Raw genomic sequence first — 15,989 nt, 5'->3', positions numbered from 1 at the left:
AGTGTACCTGAAGTGGGCTCCTTCTGCTAGGATACATGTATGGAGCAGATACAATGCAAATGACTAGTAAGAGCAGGACCCAATCAGAAAACATTGCAAATTTCAGCATGAACTTGGGGGTTGGAATTTGTCGTGATGGCCTTATTGGACCTGTGTTCATTCCAGGGACTCTCAACATGGATCGGTACCTAGATCTCCTGCAGATTATAGTGGATGACTTACTCTTCAACTAACTAGTGGCCCCAACAGCAAGCGTCCTCTTTAGGCCGCCTGCAGACGGCCGGGTCAGATCCGGCTGCGAGAATTCTCGCAGCGGGACCCGACCCGAGCGTCTGCAGAGAGCAGCGTGGGCACTCACCTCTCCCGTGGCCCCGGCTCTTTCATATGCCGGCTGCTGGGCAGCCGGCGCATGCGCAGAGCGGAGCCGGCAGCCAGGGAGTGACGTTTCTGTGCGGGGCTCTGCGATAGACTGGAGTTTCCCAGTCGAAACGTTGCTGTGTATGCATTATAAAAAAAAGATGAATTGACAGGACATCTCTGATATATTTTATAGACTACACCCCAGACGCTGCTTGTAAGTGTACATTACTTTACTGGCTTCTCTACGGATGACGGGTCCTTGTCTGGACAAGCTCTGCATCAGGGGCGTAACTATAGAGGGTGCAGGGGATGCGGTTGCACCCGGGCCCAGGAGCCTTAGGGGGCCCATAAGGCCTCTCTTCTCCATATACGGAGCCCAGTACTATGAATAAAGCATTATCGTTGCGGGCCCCGTTCCAGGTTTTGCATTGGGGCCCAGGAACTTCAAGTTATGCCCCTGCTCTGCATCACTGTCCTTTACTTGCTCTACTGAGTATTTGACTCCTATAGAGTCTGCTGCAACATTCTTTGAAATGTTGTAAAAGTTCTATGCGCAGACGCGCGCGCAAATCAGCCTCGTTGACTGCGTAAATACGCGACGCTGAAGAAGCCCTAAGTTAAATACCTGTCAGGTTGCTGTTTGGTCGGCTCGCAGCTGGCAATTACTTTGCCAGCCATTAATATGGCTGTTTAAAAACACATACGGGTCAGGCAGCAACTTGACGTCCCTATGTGGTCCTGCAGGTCTCCTCTTTGCAGGGTGCCCCTGTGTATTACTACCGTATCTTTTATAGGGCCACAATACAAAATTGTTCTGGGGCCCCCAGGGGCCTGTGCACCCACCATGGTGTAGCACACCCATGTCTTCCACTGTTCTTTCATATAGGACCCCTGATATAGCGCTAGATCAAACTTTTTCACTACACCCTGGATTAGACATGGAAGTCTCCAAGCAGTACCAAAGCGGTTCAGATGTTCTAATGAACCTTTATCAGTAGGGTCTCAGGTCACAAGCCCCCCATGACTGCAGAGAATCTATGAAAATATGGACTGGCTGCTAATAGACATATTGAGCAGGTAACAGAGAAGGCAGGGCTGCCATGAAGGTGGGCACTGGAGGAAGGACTGAATACAAGGAGTGGAGGAAAGTGAAGACAGAGGGGCAGAGGAGGAGTGAGGCTGCAGTCACCACCACCACTGCTGCTGCTGCTTCTCACCGCGCCTGCGCACTGCGGCTCCAGGGAGCCTTGATTTTGTCCGGGATTCCCAATTCTGCAGCACAGAGCGGAGCTAGAAGTGAGAACAGGCGCCGATCAGGAGGGAATTACCGCCAGCTACGGCCGGGACCTGCCTCCTGACTGCCTCCTCAACCCGGAGATCACAGGGCTCTCTGCATTGGTGAATCTGCATTGCTCCCTATGTAAGTGTCATCACCCTCATCATCCTCAGTGCTGCTGCTGTATGGAATGTATATGGCACATTGCAGATACGAGCAGGGAGGGAGGGGAGCAGCCCGGATCCTGCAGCTGTCCATATATCATAGATCTCTCATCTTGTATTTGTCACATATGTTCCAGTGCAAATCCTGATTTATCCCACAAAGCTGATCATCAGTGGTGGCCATGACTGATGCAATGGACCTTGCACTGTGTGGATGCAGCATTTCTGTGCTGGGGGTGCTGTATGTGTAGCATTGTCACCCCTGTAGTTACATTGTATCCACACATCTGTATTGTGCATCACAGGATACAATGAATGCTGCATCCTGTTTACTAACATTGATTGTTATGTTATGTGTACTATATACCATGTATCTATATGATGGGGGCAGCTCTAGGGGAGGCACTATGTCATCTGCACCCTTGCTGCAGAGTCCTGTAATGGGATCTTCATGCAAGTAATGGCTAGTATGGATGGCTCTTTTTATTGCCTGTACGTTATAATGAATGTGGGTTTTTATGCATGTGTGTGTCAAGCCAAGGTCATACCAGTGTTAACCCCCTAATTACCCTGATGGGTTATCTGCCAGTTTCTTAACGTATCTATGGTGCATGACCGCACGTGCACATTGCCGTAACAAGCCTGCTTTTCATTTATTTTGACTTATTCTACTTGAGTTATCAGGTAATAGAGCGATGGATTTATAATGGTTATCTGGAGATTATAACCATGTTATGTGGCTATTAATAATCCAGGCTGCAGATGGCTGCAGTGTTGTACAGAAATACCATATATACTGATATCTATCTCATATCTATTCATATATCTATCTCATATCTATCTATCTCATATCTATCTATCTATCTCATATCTATCTATCCATCTCATATCTATCTACCTCATATCTATCTATCTATCTATCTATCTATCTATCTATCTATCTATCTATCTATCTATCTATCTATGTTCTATTTATCTATCTATCTATCTATCTATCCATCTCATATCTATCTACCTCATATCTATCTATCTATCTATCAATCTCACATCTATCTACCTCATATCTATCTATCTATCTATCTATCTATCTATCTATCTATCTATCTATCTATCTATCTCATATCTATCTCTCTATCTCATATCTATCTATCTCATATCTATCTACAGTATCTATCTACCTCATATCTATCTATCTCATATCTATCTATCTCACATCTATCTATCTATCTATCTATCTATCTATCTATCTCCTATCTATCTATCTATCTATCTATCTATCTATCTATCTTTTCTGTTTATACTATCCTACCAGGTGTGTTATTATTTAACACAACGTCTGTTTAAAGGATTCGCAACTTATCCGTTAAAATCCATAAATGGACGCAATCTGCCTATTCTGTAAATCATATATACTTAAATAGTTCTACACAGCGAGGACATTAGCCCTTCCATGTGTTTATCTGTCTCCGCAGAGACTGGATAGTAGTGATCATCCGCTGCTTGGAAAGGAAATGTGACGAGGAAATGACCTCTGGACAACGTTTAAGGTTATTTGTTAGAAAGACCTTGGTATTTGTGTAGATTGAAGACAAGCTAATGGCATTAGCTCAGTGGTGCCCCCTTTTCCGTTTTGCTCTGCAGGATGCCTGCCGCTGCAGTGTCCCCCCACTCCGCTATGCAGTGAGACTCTCATGTATGTGACATGTATACAGTCCTCACGCCACCTTCTGTCCTATGGAATCCTTTGTGTACTTAGTAATATTATTCATCTAGTGTAGCACCCTCCTCAATCCTATCTAACATATAGAATATTTAAATCTCCTTCGTTGAAACACAGATGTAGCAGTGCCGATCAATCATGTAGTAGAGCAGAGTTAGCCATTTGTTACAGTGATGTTACGTTGTTCGCGGAATCAGCTCTGCTACATCAGTGTATGGGATTAATAGAAAAGCAAACATTTGTCAATCCGCAAGCCCATTACAAGACGAGGAGGAAAGAGCGCAACAATGTTTGCTATCATAACAAAGGACAGATCTGCACTTAATATACAGGAAGTATAATGGTGTATACGTGGAATTGCGAAATGCTGCAGTACATAAAGGCCACTCAGACGGATGACAAGTTTGGCAGCTGAGACCTCTTGTCGCAGAGCATCAGCACAAACAGTGTCAGGAACTAGGGCTGGGAGATCTATAGCTGGCTCGTACTATAATGGCCAGTGCTAGCCTTCAATGCAGTGGTATATAGGATGCTTTGATCTTAGGGGCTGCATTGGAATTCACCGTGCCCTTAGAGGCGTTAGTCAGATGTAGCTGAGCTGAATTTATCACATGTAGTACAGCTTAGTTTCAGTTCACATAGGACCGCATTGTCGTAATCGTGTCACGGATGCAGCCCTAAGGTCAAAACTTGGCTTCACGACGTTTTTCTGCCCCTAAAAATATGTTTTCTCCGTATTCCTCCATTGATTGTATCTTAGTGAGTCCAGCGTCCGGAATCGCCATATGTTACGGAGGACAGTATTGATTTATGATAAGTTATGCTAATAAGGATCAGCAGCGTTGTCGAAGATAAGAAGCAACTGTTATATCAAAACAGAAGGCGGGTTTTTTTTGTTATTTTTTATATTTGTCCGTAACCACAAAACCGCCATTAGATCTACTGTAGATCCTTGAGTCGTCCTCTACTGTCAAGTTGTTAACATGGGATTTTGTCGCTTCGCTGTAATATACATTTCTGGTAACGCGGAGAGAAAAACAAAAAAAACAGCTTTCTCAATTCCCAGAGTGGCTACCAATATGGCGATACATTCCTTTTTTCGTATTTTGGGGACTGAAGCAAATTTGCTGATCCAGACTCTGAAAAAGCTGTACGTGACAGCCATGTTGGTTGCCTTTAAAAGGGTGTTCTGGTTTCAGCAAATAAGATTTAATAAAGTGTTTTTTTTTAAGACGGGAAGAAATAAGTTTAAAGGCTTAAAACGGTGTAAAATAAAGAAAAAATAATAATATTCTCCTACCCTAGTGGCTTCACCTGTCTCCCCGCAGTTCAGAAGCTGGAAGAAGCCAGCGAGCGGTCAAATGCGGTGCGTGTGATCTCTCAGCCAATTGCAGACATCAGCGGCCATAGAATGACCAGTGAAGCTTGTGATTGGATGAGCACAATGAACGGCACATGACCGCTCGTCGGTTTCTTCTAGGCTCGAGGTTCCTGCGCTGGGTGGAGAGCCGCGGGAGTAGGTAAGTATTTAATTCTATCTAGGACCTTAAATAAAGGCTAGACTCACACGGATGTATTTGTGCGCGCAAAATTTACACGTGCAATACGCAGAGAATGGGCGTATTTTTACTCTTTTAGCGAAAAAAATGCTGCATGCTCTGTTTATTCATATTTGTGCACCAAAAGTCCTCACAGAAGTAAATAGGAGTTGCGCCAACGCACGTGCGATACGCAAGGCTTGATGTGCCACACACAAATGAACATGCAAGGCGGGTGCAAAAAGTACAGTAACGTATGCTCATACGTGCGCAAAAAAAGCCTTGTTTGGTGCGAAAAACGTTGTGCTCATGCACATGCATACGTGCGTATGCTCATTTTATAGTCATAGAAAATTCCTTTAGTTATATAATAAAAGTTATACAATTTTCTAATGTACTTTTCAATATCAATTCCTCCCTTTTTTCAAAATCTCTGCTTGCTGTCATATACTAGGGACTTTCATTGGCTGAAAATCAGTGATGGTTATGTGATGGACAGACGAACACACAGCTCTGATGACTGCAGCTGTAATGAGCTATCAGATGTATCCACTAGGAGTAAATAATGAAGGTTTCTGTTGTATGAAAGCAAGCAGAGATCTTACAAACCACGTGGAATTGAAATTATATTGGAAAATTGTGTAACTTTTAGTAACATAGGCCGAAAAAAGACCTATCCATCCAGTTCAGCCTATTATCCCCCAATGTTGATCCGGAGGAAGGGAAAAAAAAGCCCAATGAGGTAGAAGCCAATTTTCCTCATTTAAGGAAAAAAAATTCCTCCCTGTGATTGGTTGCTATGGGCAACAAAGATTTTCTTTTGGACAGCTTTCATAGGAGTGTGGTGCTCATAACAACCAGTCACAGCGCAGCTTTCACTTCTTCTACTGCTGAGGTAAAATGTAAGCTATGGCCACCGCATTCCTACTAAAGCTGTCTAAAAGAAAATCTTTGTTGCCCATAGCAACCAATCACAGCACAGGTTATATTTTACCTCAGCAGTATAGGAAATGAAAGCTGCGCTGTAATTGGTTGCTACGGGCAACACAGACAGATTTGCTTTCAGACAGCTTTCATAAGAGTGTAGTGGGCTACTTTTCCACGGCCCACCCTGTAAAATAAAGATTTTTTTTTTAGATAAAGCCTCATTCACATCACCATTAGGGTTTCCATTTTCCAGCTCCGTCATAGAAGCAGAAAAACATAATCCTTTAGGCCTAAGGCCCACGAACGGATTTCTGCTCCACTGTGTTATTCCGCAGCTATTAGGTTCTATTGCGGAATTCTGCTGCATGAAAGAAATAGCGACATGTTCTATTTGCCACGGAAAAACGCGCAGCCGACTTCCCTTGTGGTCAATGGAAGCCGTCCGTCATATGATACTTCTACTGTGAACGCCGGCTTGCCAGACAGAACTTTTGCGGTGGATCCAGAGAATTGAGTATGGGGTCTTTGTGGGGCGCCGTGTCGGACTCCGCTGCGATATTCCGCTGGCTGTGGGCAGGAGGCCTTAGCGAAACAAGTTCATATTATAATGGAGTCGACCAGCACCAAACAGACCCCATTGACTATAATGGGGTGAGTTTGGTCGCGGCTAAGACATAATCCTGACCTAAGTAGTGCAGCGTGCTTAGACGTTAACGGAGCCTCCAATGGCGGTGGAAGCGAGCTTGTAGGGGGATATGGTCCGCGATCATTTATCATTCTACAGTGCACGAAGCATCTTCTGCAATGTATGTCAGTGAGTGACAATAAATACCGCCGCCTGTCATCCGGTCGCCATGGAAGCAGCTTATTGATTGGTGACAGAGATAGATAACGGGCAATCACGTGGACTCAAAATGGTGCTATTTCAGTGCTGTCACATTAGATGTGTCTGGAGCCACTGCAGTAGGTCCTACAGATGGCAGTCACTACTGCGGAGCCATTATTCAAAAATCGTCCAAACGAGCGAAAGTGAGAGGTAATCATTCAGTCCAAGGCCTCATTCACACGGGCAATGCTTCCTTACAGCCGAAAATCGCATCGGTAAAGAATAGCCGCGATGGAGTGCTGAGAATAATTAGCGTTTTCTCGTCTATTCACACGGGCGTATTGCGTAAAAAATACGCTGCAGCGTGGAAATCCATCGGTCGGCAGAAATCCTCGGAATGATTTCTAATGCTTAAATAGAGCCAGCTGTCTTCATTCCCGAGCGCCGGCCGCAGCTCGGAAGTCCCCCCCTTCCTTTTTTTCAGCTCCCATAGGAGTCTATGAGAGCTTCCCGCATTTTTTGTCAAAGATATAGCGAATGCGAAATACAGAACGATTCTCGTTGAACGAGGTAATGATATATCTGCCTGTCTACACAGGCTGCTTGAGAGTGAATGCGCCAGCGGTGACATCACTCGCACCTTTAAATGATAAGTCAGCTTGTCTAAAAGGGCCCAAGGATGGAACGACTTCTATGGGGCCCATTGGTGCGCAAATGCGCCAAAAATAGATCATTTCTCGTATACGCCAAAAAAATAGAGCATGCTTTATTTTGTGCGCATTTGCATACCAAAGGGTGTCCTTTGGTGCACAAATGCACACAAAATAGAGGATGTTCTATTTTTTTGCTTGCGTAATAAATGGAGATGTGAATGAACCCATTGAAATAAATGCATTCTATTCCCTACATATCGCGCACACGATTTTTGCACATGCAGATACATCCATGTGAAAGAGCCCTAACGGATAACAATCACATTTAAATTACGATACTTTATCTCTTCGACAACTCCAGCATGTCCATCCTGTGTTTCCTGGTTCCTGAATAGAATGCCAGATCTGCAGTGTACACTGACACAGTAACAGGACAAGAGTAATGAGGTGTAAATCAGCAAACATGTGGTTAAATATTGGTAATAATGTTGGTGCAGCACTTCTTTTCTGAATTCCTTGAATGAACGGAGCGCATTAGGTAGATGTTTAATAGCTAATTGATTCATATTCTGTGTAAATTTGCGTAATTTCATAGTTTCCTTGCAGGCAGCTATTGTGCTGGAATGAACTGACAGTCTGACAATGGCGGAGGAAGGAAGTTTATTGTAACAGAACACATCATGAATAGACGCCACTTTCGTAGTTTGCCATTAACGAACGTGCAGTGCAAATATTACGCTTGATATGTGCAAAAAAACATAAAAATTTCGTACACTTCCTGGTAGAACTGTTGGCCTACAAATGCTACTAAGAAAGCGGAATCATCTTCAGGGAATGGTGTGTCAATGTATCGTTAGGATCATCAGACCCCTATGTACAGCAAGACATCCTCAGCACCAAGACCATTGGGGCCTGGCCGGAGGGGGACCATGACGGCTCTGTCCTTTGCTGTAGTAGATAGTAAGGGGTCCGTGAGCTTTAGCACTTGGGGGTCTTGATCATATTCAGTTCCTGCTCAGCATTATTGGTAAGATCTAGAAAAATGTTGTTTAGTTGCTCAAACCAGGGGCTGAATGAGCTTGAAACATGACAACCGCGAGTCTAAAGTTGCCCAATATGTATGTCATAGACCATATTAGTGACGGCCTATACGCCTTTTTACTGACCTCACTAATGGCGTTAAACCTGCACATATACTTTTTTCAGGCGGTGGCTTAGCTGACTACTGATAGCCAGGCTCCTGCTCGAAGGCCTTATTCATACCACCGTGTATATGCAGCTATATAGCCGCGTCTAAAATTGGCGACCATCTGAAGCATTGGAATCCAATGTATTCATTTTTGAGCACGGAGGGAAAAATAGCTCATTGGCATCCATTTTCGGTCATCGATAGAGATGAGCGAGCACGCTCGGTTAAGGCAAGTAACTGAATACTCGTCCAAGAAAATTTGGGGGGCCGAGGGGGACGGGGAGAGAGTAAGGGATCTCTCTTCCCCCCCCCCCCCCCCCCCCGCAACCCCCTGCTCACTCCCGCCGTCCCCCGAATTTTCTCGGACGAGTATGCAGTTACTCGAAAAGACCGATGCTCGCTTGAGTAATTGCCTTAACCGAATGTGCTCGCTCATCTCTAGTCATCAATTTTATATATGCTGCACCAAAAGATAGGTCTTGCCCTATCTTTTAGCCATATACGCCAGAAGCTCCCATAGACCTCTATGGAAGCGGGAGAAAAAAAAGGAAGGGGAGAAAGTTTAGCTGCGTCCAATGCTTGGAAAAGAAGACAGCTGGCTCTACTTAAGCACTAGTAGTCATACCCAGGTTTTCTGTCGATTGAGGGATTTCTGCGCAGCAGAGGCGTTTTTTGCCAATACACTACAGCCGCCCATGTGAATGGCTGAAAATATGCTAATTAAGAGTCATTCATGTGATTTTACAGAGCGCACAGGCAAATGTAAAAATGCATATGGTCGTGTGAATGAGGTCTAACAGCCAAGAACGAAAAACATTAAAATCGTGGCAGTTTAACTCCTTACATGCCAGAATAAATAGCAACTGTAGCATGTAAACTTCTGTCACCCATCAACAGCCCCAGTGCAATCGCAAGGTTCAATGGGTTCCCATGGGATCTGGAAGCCTGACAAAGGCCTCCATATTTGCCATTTAACTCAGCCTATTAGAGCCCACGCTACTGTCATAGGCTTAGTAAAATGCATTACAAAAGTAATGCAGTGTACTGTCCTGGCAATCAAACAATGGCATTTTCAAGTCCCTTTAAGGGCCTAAAAAAGTTTAAGCAAGAGCAAATTAAAGGGTTAATCAGCAGGACACAGGAGAAAGCCCCTCATAGAGAGAAGTCTGATGTGAATCTGACACTATGGATGCATGGACACAGATGTTTTTTCCCTCTGATCTTCAGACATCAACGGGTTCTATTCTCTGCGTACTGCGTGTGCAAATTTTGCGCACAAATTCGCCCGTGTGAAGCTGTTCTAACTCCGAATTTGCTTGTTCAGATGATAAATCGGCTCTTCTGAAAGGGCCCCTACACATTGACCCCCTAGTGATCTGGAACCATTTGTATGGAAGATGACAACAGACAAAGGACAAGAGTTTTAAGCTGAGCAAATAAAGTTACCATCGCAGTACGGAGCCAATACAAAAACTACTCTTCGTGACTTCCGTAAATTGCCATTTTCAGATTAACGCTCTTAATCCGTATGATGTTTGTTTGACTTTTGCAGTCTTCTACCTGCATTAGGTCATCGTCTTTACTCAATGACCTTTTGACAGGTTTTATGCACAAGGCCTAGCGAGAACAGGGTTATGGTTTGTTGGTTAAACCTGGTCTCCCAGGAGGCTGCCTGGCATCAGTAGGCATGAAGATTATCTTTCTTGTTGATAAAACCTGGATTTCAGCACACTGCAGCACATGCCAATGTTTTCATAAAAACACAGGAGATAAAAAGTTTTAATTTTCCTCTTTGTTGCAGCTAATCTAAATATTGATCATACAAATAGCATGGTGTCATAGGGAAACTTTAGGATTTGTATGCCCTTCGTTGGTGGTTGGATCTTATCGACGTTCTGGTGTCCGAGGAGAGCTATTTTTTTAAGATGAAGGTAAATTATTATTTTTGTAGCAATTAGGAATGAGCCAATCAGACAATAGCATCAAGATAGATGTACATTCAGGGCCAGATTTTAGTACGGTCAAAATAGGCCATTACCTAGGGAATTCTACAACCTAGAGACCTCCACCCAGGGGCGTAACTAAAGGCTCAGGGGCCCTGATGCAAAAGGTGAGCTGCCCCCCCCCCCTCCCTCTATCTGTATCTGTACCCGTACCCATACCTAAACCATGCTGCACAGACACATAACTTGAAGCTTCCGGGCCCCAATGCAAAATCTGTAACAGGGCCCCCAACTATAATGCTTTATTCATAGTACTGGGCTCCCTATATGGAGAAGAGAGGCCTTATGGGCCCCCTAAGGTTCCTGGGCCTGGGTGCAACCGCATCCCCTGCACCCTCTATAGTTACGCCCATGCCTCCACCTCTCAATTTCTCGAAACATTTCCCCGATACTCCTAGCAGTGAGACATAGGAGTCAAAACTCTTTTCTTTCTGCCCGGAAGTTAAAATTACCCCCCACCAAGCTGGGTACTCATTTTAACAGCCTCGGAAGGATGGAAGACTATTTCAACCTTGCGCCAGCTACCTGAACCCAGCAGGGATTGAACTTGCAACCTTTAGGTCGTGAGAGAGAGCTTTCTGCAGCCTTAACATTCTGTGCTACACAATGCTCCATTGCTAGCCTCTATTTGTTTTTGTGTTGCTAATTAAACAAGGATCAGTTGGGTTACCCATCATGACAGCCATAGATGTAACTTATGGCTGTCTTGAAGACATTCTTAGGCCTCCTTTACATTTACGTTCGCCCTTACGCACCGTATAATCACATGAAAGAAGATTTTGTGCGATCGAGTCCCGATCTTTATTTGCGTACTTCAAGCCATTCACACAGGGCGCTTCTGCGTATATGCAAGAAAATACGCAGAGGCGATGAAAACCAGCAAACACTATAAAATGATCGGAATGACCAGTAATGCTTAATTAGCGCCAGCTGTCTTCTTTTCCCAGTGTTGTACGCAGGGTAACTCACTCCCCCTCCTCTTTTTCCAGCTTCCATGGAAGTCTATGGGAGTTTGCTGCATATCACGTCAAAAGATAGGGCAAGACCTATCTTTTCACACGTTGTATAAAAGTGGTGACTGGAAATGGTCACGTATGTGCTATTTTTCTTGATCAGTGTAAACAGAAGTCACTCAATCTATGAACAGCTGCCTGTTTTCAGTGAATGGAGGCGAGTGGCCAGAAGAGATCTCCGGCAGTAAATTTGCAACAGCGCATACAGTGACCATGTAAGGGTAGATACAAGCTCTGCACAGGTGCTTTGCACACCTTATTAGTGATTACACTACTGTTTTATTCAGTCATCACAGGTGAAGTCCTTTCTGACTGGAGTCATTCAGTTTCTAATCTCTTCTGTATCTGGCCCAAACTACCATGACAGCTTCTCCCAGCCACAACTTGCCTGAATTGCGGAATTTGATACACAGACATCTTTGGCTCCTTGCTTTTCCAATACTGCGTTATCTACACCTTTACACAATCCCCCCTTCTATAGTACCCAAGACAGTAATAATGCCACCTGTGGTACCCCGCACAGTAGTACTGTGCTCGTTTTTGTGCCCCCTGTAGGCCCCAAACAGTAAGTGCTGCTTATAGTGACCTTCACACAGTAAAAGTGCCCCCACTTAGCAATAATGCCTTTTTTATGTTCCCACTCAGTAATAATACCCTCTTTTGCCTCAACTAAATAATAATGCCCCTTTTGTCCCCATTTACTAATAATACCCTTTTGCAACCTTTTGGAAATAATGCCCCCATTTGCCCCCTTTTTTAAAATAATGTCCCTATTAGTCCCCTTTTAGAAATAATGCCCTTATTTGCCTTCTATGAAAAATATTGCCCCCAATATCCCTTTTAATGTAATATAATAAAAAACAGTTAACCCTTTCCAATCCACTGTCTGACGTCTTCCTACATTCTGATTGAAGCTTGTACAGCTCCAATGTCAGAAGACGTCCGACAGGGTATTCTTACCGTCTATTGCCAGCCGCTCCGCTGTTGTAGCCTCTCTGGCGCACACAAACTGGCTTTAGCCAGCAGATGGGACGGTTGTATAACAGCAAAAAAGAGAACGTCTTTTAGGAAACCCTGAATCCAAAATTGGATTGGAAAGGGTTAAAGCTCACCTCCTCTGTCTGCGGACATACCCCGGCTAGACCACAGCGATCATGTGTTTGTCACATGACCAAACAAGTCAGACAGCGGGAATAGCAGCACCCATGACAGCTGCCAGGGGGCAAATTTTTGACACACTTCACATTAAAATCAATGAGTCCCGACTGCTGGGCCTGACCCATTGGCCTCGGCACCTGCACGGGTTTGCCGGGTGCTGACGCTGCGCCTGCTAGTAGTTGACTACACTATTCTATACTCCAAAAATAAAGGAAACCTTGTGAGATGACGACAGTATTGGAAACCTACAGCGTGTACAGAAATGCAAGTCATGTGTGCATGTCTGTGGTGGAGCCCAGAAGAACAGCTGACAGCCGAGTCCCTCGAAGGTCATCCTCAGATAGGATTTACAGTCATCCGCATTTCAATATCTGTTAACATTTCTTGAAGACAATGGAGAAAAGAATCTGTGCCGCATTGGCACGTTGGATCTTCACAATGTAGCAAGACACGAACTCTAGTTGGATGAAGACACCTTTAAATTTACGCCCAAGGTGAAGTCCTTTACCTTTTCCCCACACTCTGATTTAGTTCGCTGTACCGACCCAATTACCTCTAATTACGGGCAATATGATATTTTTTTAGTATATCCAACAGGCATAACTTTTTGTTCTTTTTTGGAAGATTAGGAGTGAAGGATGACGGTGGATTACTGTTCAGGGTTATCCGCCACTCTCCATAATATTAAAAGATAGAAAAAACTCAACATGCTCAACTAATAACATCAATCTCAGAATTAGACGTGCATAGACAACATCTCTAGACATTAGATATGGCCTGAAATTGCTGACATTTCCATGTTTTGCGTGCGCTTTTCGGGCCATCCAAAAAAAGATAGAACATGCTCCATTTTTCTGCGTGTTTGCGCACCAAAGACCCCCATAGAAATCAATTTGGATGTGCAAATGCATGCACAATACGTAAGTAGATACGTGAAACAATGCGTAATTGTGTTGGAATAAGAACACATCTGGAACTCATTAGCCATTTCAATCGGTGTGTTTGTTTGCGGCGCACAAATTAACAAGTGGGTACAAGTACAGTGAAAGACGCCAATATGCTTGGAAAAAAACCTCACTCACAGTGTAAAAACATTGTGCTATCGTGTGCGCAATTGCGCTTTTGTCCGTGTGAAGCTGGGCTAAGACTCAGAAATACACTCTCCATGGGGGGCAACATTTGGCTGCTGTCTTCCAAAAATAGTACTATACTTGTTAATGAGTTATCCCTTGTATTTCAGCTCAACTCCATTGAAATAAATGGGATTGAGATGTAATACCGCATGCAACCTCTGCACAAGGGTGGCACTGTTTGGGGAAAAAGGTGCCATCTTTTTCTAATCCTGTACATTGTGATGATTGAATATAACCTTGGAAAAGTTAGCATGGTTTGTTTCCATGACTACAGATGTCATAAATAAGTGATCACGTAAAGCCTATGTGTTGAAATTAAAACCGTCATGTTCTGAAAATGACAACTTAATTTATAAGTATGTGTGGGAGGGGCCTTCTGGGCCTCTACTAATCCCTACTAAGTACTTACCTAAAAATCTTGGTTCAGTGTTACTATTGTCGTCCTGCCCCATCAGGACTGGGAAGGGCTGGTTGAACTTATCAGTACTGACCCCCAGCCATTCTCCAATATACCACCTACTGTTGCAAAAAAAAATCCAAATCTTTAAGGGAGCTTTCACACGGGACAGAATATTCTGCAACAGCATTGTTTAATATGCTGTCCCGGAATTCTGCACCAAAATGCGCGTGGTTAACTGCGAAATTGCCGGCAGGATTCTGCTATTTTCAGTCCAGCAATTTAGTAGTACGGATTTTGGTCCTGAATATTCTGCAGGATGGCAAATTCCGCAACTTTGCAGAATATTCCGGCCCGTGTGAAAGGTCCCTTTATGAGTCTTTTCTCTGTTCAGGATTGCTGAGTCGGCAAGCACTTTCTGGTGTGCTCTGAATTAAATGTCTCCCTTTACTGTTGCTGATACCCATAGGCTGGGTCCAGACATGGTGGATAAATTCCACTGTGGATTTCATCACAAATCCACAACAGATCTGCGGAAAAATCCACGTGTTGCTGCGGCATGCTCTAATTTCCATGAGGATACATGTGGAAGGGGGTTGGAAAACCTCATCCACTTGTATCGTACTGTGGAATCTGCAGCACAAATATACACCCAGACTGCACCACAGAGCCCTTTTACACGAGACAGCCTGTCGGCAGCAGATGCCCAACAGGTCTTCCCAGGGTTGATCGTTCCTATGCTTTTACACAGCAACAATCATCTCTAATGAATGGAGGCAGAGTAGGCAGGGAATCATTCCAGCTCACGGGCCTCCATTCACAGTAAACAGGCAGTCATTCATAGATGGATGACTGCCTGTTCACATGGCCGATCTGTCTGCATGTGTAATGACCTGACTGGCACTACAGAATAGAAGTACTTTACTTGCCAGTTAAGAACAACTATTCTAACTACAAGTTCATTTTACAAAGGGTAGTTATACTAGACTTCATTTAGTAAGAAGAGGGAGTCAAGATGGGAACTAAAGAGTTAAGGTTGTTTAGGCACCATCGTAAATCACGCCAGTTTAATTCAGGCACTGGTGTCACAATCACCTAATTCCATTCGTCATCCAGATCCTGTTGTATACCTTCAATGGTGCGCAAGATTACTAAGAGCGTGCTACACTTATCGCCCCTTAACCACTTTTTAAAAACCACTCAGAGAGTGAAAGCCTCATCCCACTTGTTGCACGTTGCACATGTAGAAACTGAATGGTGAACGAGAACCAAATTAATATTCATTCTCCATTCAGCCGGGGCATGCATTTACACTGAATGATTCAGGCTTCTGCTGGCTGCGGGAATCTGAACCATTTTCCAGCCCTACTTGTATGCTGTTTTACTGAAGAGCTGCAGCTGCATGCCCCCTCCTCCCCTCTCCTCCCTGATGATTATCTGCTTTTTGATGACTGAACCTGCGGATGAAAATGATGTCACCGTCTTGTAATAACTTATATTACAACCAGGCAACTTAGGCAATGAGCGTCAAGTTAGTTTACTACTGACTATGCATATACTGACTCATGAGTAGAAGGATAGGGATCCAATATGAGGCGGCGGATACGTTTTTAAAGAGATCATTTGATTTCC

At 44.1% G+C, this 15,989-nt stretch overlaps 1 protein-coding gene across 1 annotated transcript in view; it reads left to right on the top strand.

Moving 5' to 3' along the window:
- Positions 1-1,519: 1,519 nt before the first annotated feature.
- Positions 1,520-15,989, top strand: part of VSNL1 (visinin like 1) — a 138,927-nt gene continuing 124,457 nt past the window's right edge. The window contains exon 1 of the mRNA XM_066597008.1: positions 1,520-1,780. The gene's annotated coding sequence lies outside the window, so the exon portion shown is untranslated. The remainder of the gene's footprint in view (positions 1,781-15,989) is intronic.

Source organism: Eleutherodactylus coqui, chromosome 1 (assembly GCF_035609145.1).
Source record: "Eleutherodactylus coqui strain aEleCoq1 chromosome 1, aEleCoq1.hap1, whole genome shotgun sequence".
Taxonomy (NCBI): domain Eukaryota; kingdom Metazoa; phylum Chordata; class Amphibia; order Anura; family Eleutherodactylidae; genus Eleutherodactylus; species Eleutherodactylus coqui.
This window is presented reverse-complemented; position numbering and strand designations above follow the sequence as displayed.